Source organism: Cyprinodon variegatus, unplaced genomic scaffold, assembly GCF_000732505.1.
Source record: "Cyprinodon variegatus isolate N-32 unplaced genomic scaffold, C_variegatus-1.0 Scaffold276, whole genome shotgun sequence".
NCBI lineage: Eukaryota > Metazoa > Chordata > Actinopteri > Cyprinodontiformes > Cyprinodontidae > Cyprinodon > Cyprinodon variegatus.
The window spans coordinates 556943-562942 of NW_015150729.1; the positions used below are offsets into that span (position 1 = coordinate 556943).

At 37.3% G+C, this 6000-nt stretch overlaps 1 protein-coding gene across 4 annotated transcripts in view; it reads right to left on the reverse strand.

Moving 5' to 3' along the window:
- vti1a (vesicle transport through interaction with t-SNAREs 1A) overlaps positions 1 to 6000 on the reverse strand; it is a 158610-nt gene that overhangs the window by 65353 nt on the left and 87257 nt on the right. The gene's annotated exons all lie outside the window — the stretch shown is intronic.

The following is a 6000-nucleotide window of genomic DNA, read 5'->3' on the forward strand; positions in this document are numbered from 1 at the left end:
GAATTTCTGGGGCCTTTCTTCACTTCGCCAGGCTGTGTTTTATTCATCGCCTGTGCCCTGACCCCGCAGAGCTCCTGTTCTGACAAATCACTTCTGATTAAGACAGATCTCTGCTAGTCAGCCACTCAACTTGGCTTATTCATCATTCCAGGGAAAATATCCTTCTCTTCTCTCCCTACCCGCCATCCCTCCTCCTCCCAGCTCGTTTGCCTGTCCGTCAGACCGGAGCAAAGCACAAAAGAAATTTCCACTGCTGTTTTAAATGGCTGATTATAGACAATTGGTGGATGGAGATACATAAGGGAGTCTTATGGGTGATAAGACGCAAGTTTAATGGGTATAAATGACCGGGCCTGAAGGAGAGCAGCTGGTAATAACACCATTTGTTTAAGGCTGTTTCAGGGTGGAGAGAACTGAAAGCTACATTTTATTTCTATTTGAGGTCCCCCTCCTCTTTTCCCTTCACCTCAACCTCAAAGTCAAATTCTCAGATCGCCAGATTTACATTTATATCTCACAGCAGAAATCCCCTTAACTGTCCTAACAATGAAAATTGACAAGGTTTGAAAAGAAATGGCTTGTTTAACATTCATAAAAGCAACTACATCATAATGTCACAGTGAACAAATGGTCTAAACGTTGACATTGCCAATCAAATGTTGCGTTGCTTTTCTTATGGCGACAATTTGCATTGAAATACTTTCTGTGTGTGTAATTCAAATGCAGCAGCTGTATTCTTATGTAAAGCTATGCCACGCGCAAATAGCGACAAGCTTTGCGGTGCCCAGGCATCAAGACAGCCATAGAGCTATTGTGTTAAAATGTCTTACAAACAAGATTAAATTAACCTGAACGTCAACCCCACTGGTGGCAAAGGGCTGCGAGGCAGGAGGATTGAGTGGAGAATGAGGGCTCCTACAAGCAAATTGCCTGGACTTAATCAACCAGTCTCACTGAACCATCCAAATGAAAACTAATGGACTTGGATGCCTGTAGTGATTGCCCCACATGCAACAATGCATGGACAGAAGCAGTACGTTCGGAGGTCTTCAATTAAAAAAACAAGGAATTTCTACAGGCGGCTGGTCAGCGAATGCACCCATTCCACCGCCACTCACAACTGGTCAATTGTGAAGCACAAGCAGAGCTGACTTGTTAATTGTATTTCAAGGAGTGGAAAGTGATTTTTTTTTTCATGTGTTGATTAAAATTGGCCAAAATTGCTAAAAAATGAATGAATGAAGTCTAGAATTAAAAACTCATATCCGAATGAACTCATTTGTGAATGCATTATTCATAGAGCTGACATTTGTGTCACACAATAGTGCTGGCCACATAGCAAGCAAAATACAAAAAGTAAATGGGGCATGAATAACAGGAAAAATAATAACACTACTACTTCTGCATTAAACTACAGTCAACTTAAAAAATAAAACCAGGATTTAGGACTGACAATTAAAATAATTAAACTTCATCATCAGCTAAGAATGTTAGTTCTTCCAAACATAAGCACAACACATCAATATGACCACATATAAGCTGAGGCTGAAGGAGCGTGTAGTCCCTTTGCACAAGTACTTGATGTCCCTCTAATTATTTCTAACATTACAATTAAAACCCTAATTGTATTTTATTAGGAATACATTACATTGACCATTTAAAAGTAGTGAGTAATAGTGAGAGGAAGGATGTAGAAAGATTTAAAGCAAAAGTAGGACCTAAAACAACGGTGCCCAATTCCAGCATTTAGGAGCATCCTTCTTGCAAATTTGGATGCATCCCTGGTCCAACAACTGAATCACTCTCATCAATATGCTGTTCAGCTCTGCAGAGGCCAGGTAAAATTTTTTCATTTGCTTTAAGAGATGTAGAGAAGGGGCGCAGGATAGTAGCTGCTAAGTACTGGTTTTGGGGATCCCATCAAACCAACTAGTGTCAAGGCATCTTCATAGAGCACTGGTAATGGAAATGGATATGCACAACTACAGTTGATAATACCTTTTTTTAGTATATTTCTTACAGTTTTTCATTTTCTGATGATGTCCCCAAACAAATTTATTATATACTTTAGGATTAAGCTGCTACAGGACATAGCGATAACTTTTCATAATTCTGCTTCATTCTATCTCTTTTCTCTAGTTATGCAGTATTTGGTTGTTAAACCTCCAACTTTGTGTTCCTTCTGATTTTTCTTGTCATAGTAGAATCATTTTGTCTGATTCTGTGACATCATCGTGGAGAGAAACATCAGCTGGGCTGCTACCATTAACACCTTAGGTGTAGATCAGGCATCCCCAAAGTCGGTCCTTAAGAGCCCCTGTCCTGCAGGTTTTAGAGGTTTCCCCGATCCATCACAGCTGATTTACATTGATAGTTGATTAACAGGCTGTTGCTGAACTTCAATCATCAGAATCAGCTGTGCTAAAGTAGAGAAACCTCTAAAACCTGCAGGACAGCGGCCCTCAAGGACCGACTTTGGGGATGCCTTGTATAGATGATAGAATCCTACTTCTCTCCATATAGACAAAGCTATGGGCTCAGCTTTTACTGTGACCAACTATACATATTCTCTCTCTCACACATTTTTCCATGAAAACTGGCTCCAAGCTCATCTGCTTAACTGTTTATTTCCTCGACAGAGCGACTTAATATAACTTAATATAAAATATGAATGATTGAGCTCTTCTATGTTTCTTTTGAACCCCAAATCAGCCCCAGGAGTTGTTTAATTGTAGTAATTGTACCAAAAATTTTTTTCCAGATGTATTTCCTGGATTTATTTTTGTTTAAATCATTTTATTGAAGCATGGCTTAAACAATTTGTGACTTTGATTTTTGCGTTTCCATAGAATTTTTATTTAGTAATACTGTTGTCAGGTGCAAGTTATTTCTATGACCATTGTCGGGTTTTCTTTCATTAAAAAAAAGGGGTTCAACAATTCTGTTTACAGATTGCCGATTAGGATCTATAGGTTATTTAGTGACAGTTTAATCTAATTTTTAATATATCATTTAAATAGGGATTAGCTCTTAGCTAATAATTATGCCAAGTAAAAAAGCAGACCAGAGATCATTAACTATATAATATATTACATGCATATAAAGGCTACCAATAATCTATTACTTAATTGACTTTCTCTTCTCAAATTGTTTAAATGAAGCTGGCTACCAGGCAAGAAAATTGTTAAACAGAGCATTCCTAAAATAGTGTCTTTTTAACTACTCATTGAGAAATAGCACTCTTTTTTTCCTTCACCTCAATGGTTTTGTCTATACTTTATATGACTGTGGAAATTTGGTACGATCCTTTTATGCTAGAGCACGTAGAGAAGTGCCAATTTTACCCATATTTACTGTAAAACAAGCCATCGTTATTAGCACTGGTTACAAACCGTTGGGTGTGGAAGGTCAACATCATTTGTGAACATCTAAGCTGGAGGAAAACGTGAAATCTTGTAATCATACCAAAAGTAGAGATGAGTATATAAGAACTGTGGGGGCAGACCAAATTGTCCTTTGGTCCTAATCAAACATAACATCTAATTTAACTAACCTATAAGGATACTGAAGGAGAAAAGTTTGCTAGTGGACCCTGGGAGGGATGTGCTGAGGCGGGGGAAGAAGAAACGGCAAACTTGACGCTCCTCTGATTCGTATTTAATAGTTTAGGAACGTTAATCATCACATTAGTGTTGATTAAAAACATTTGCTTCTCTAATCAGTAACTTGACAGGCAGATCAAAGTGTGAAACACAAATTTCTTGCCTTTTAATTATCTGTACAACACCACACCTCGGGCAGCTCTTCCCTGCCTATCTCCTCAAACTCAGTGAAAGATGTGAAAGGAGATCTAATGTTCTGCAACAGTTCATTATCCAATAAAATCTGAAAATACACATCCTCTCATACGCACAAACACACATACAAAGCTTTAAGGCTTTCTGATTAATAAAGACCTAGGGGAGGCCCACAGTCTTCCTTATTAACATGTCCTGAATTGAAACACCTTAATTATGTTTGTCAAACTTGGACATGGCGTCAAGCTCATTTGCATGTTTTGACAGGGCCTGTTGGGAGGCTCCCTCTAAGCAGAGTGCTCAGAGTATTTGGCACTTTCAACACCTACTGGTAAGAGCCTTTTTATGGCTAAAAGAATTAAATAACTGCACTTTACTGGATTTGCCAACCCAGGGCCATTGTACTGTATAAGTGAGTGAAGTAAACAAAAAGAAAGCTCTAGACAGTCTTAATCAGTGCTTGATCACAACTCCTGTTCCGACAGGAAATTAGATGATTCCTGCACTCCCACTGCTAAACTGTTTTTAGTTGACTAATTCAGATACTACATGCAAAAATTATTTGACAAAGAAATGCTGCTTAGAATGCAATCAGACAAAGTTTTAGTAAGCAAAAGATTCAAGCCTTAGGGTTTAAACAAATAAATAATATAAAGAACCTATCCCGTAAATAGTAGTTTATCTATGATCAATTAAGGAGCCATCAATGAAAATAATAATTGGGGGTGATCAGAGCATCATTTGTGTGCATTAAAGTTTTTAAAAAAAGATAATTTTATTGACTTACATTGCTTAAGTTAAATACATAGCTAAGCTGATCAAAGTAGTTTGCCACTTTCAGTAGAGTGAAAATGACCAAGGGCAGCGTTAAAGGCAGATTATTGTCAGCTGCCTCTGTTAATTCGCATTAAATTGTTCCCAACATGTCAAAGCTCTTGTCCAAAGTTGCCATTATTTGTGCTTACTTTGCAGGGTCGTGATTAAGTTGTTCAAGGACTCCAGTTAAAGCAAACTGAGAGAATCCATTTTTTTCTTTGTTCCATTTTTAATATAGAACTAAAGCATGTTTAAAGTGACCCCTGTTGGGTCATAGAAACGTTAAACCGAAATCAGCATGAGAATAATTACTCTATTATTCAAGGTGAAGAGTTTGGTTCTTTCCTTAACAGTCTAGATAAATAATGTTACCTGTGAGTGATTACTTTATGCCTTGCTTTTCCAAAGTCCCTTCATCATGAAAGGTCCAGAACTTCAGAAAAATATTACTTGATTCCACATATGTAGCCATCAAATATGCTCAAACATAGCTCTATCTTAATGGAGTACCATCTTTAAACGTTTGAATAGCAAAAAAAATTCTCCTCCTCCTCAGTTAAAATGCATATTTTCCATTTTTAAGAGAAGCAAAAAGAAATTGTCTTCTTCAGATCATTATATTTGTAACCCAGCAAAATATATGTCATTACTTAATTGGTAAATAGGTTCCTAGGCATTGTGATCAACTTAAAAATGCATCAGTTGATGTATTGTTCAGGGCATTCTATGTAGGCAAAATAAACCTGGCACTGTTTATACCGGTAAAATCCCATGTTTCCAGGGTGTAGCCCTATTCGTTTAATTCTTGAAATGTTTTTCATCAAGTCTAAGTATTTCAAATCTTCCATCTAGACTATTGATTGTGTTGGAATCAAAAATATTCTGTTGCTTTTCAGGGATCTGGGAGTCATCTTGATAAAACTAATAACTGTATGTGAAATAAACCAGCAGTTCAAGCAATGATGCTCAAGCGGTTAGCAGGCGTGAAAAGAAATCAAATTTTGGTTGTGCCAATTAGGAAACTAAGAATAAATCTAATCTAACATTGTGAATTACCGGGAGGCTGACAAGTGTCGCGTGCTTCTCATCATTAAGTAAAGCAGCTTAAGTGAAAACCAAACATGCCTGTCACCATTTCCAATACTAATGAAGCGTATCTAAGTTTTAAGACATGGCAGAACGAATTTAATCTACCTTCTGAGGGCCCTTGGCACCATCAAATTAATTATTCATAAAGGACATGATATTATAACTCAATTGTCAACTCTGTAGTCGTCCCTTTTTTTAAACCTTCCTTTCCTGCTGCTCCCTTTTGTCTCGAGTTCTCTTTTTAGAGAGCAAGTCATTTTCTTTTAATCTATAACAGAACACACACACACTCATTCTA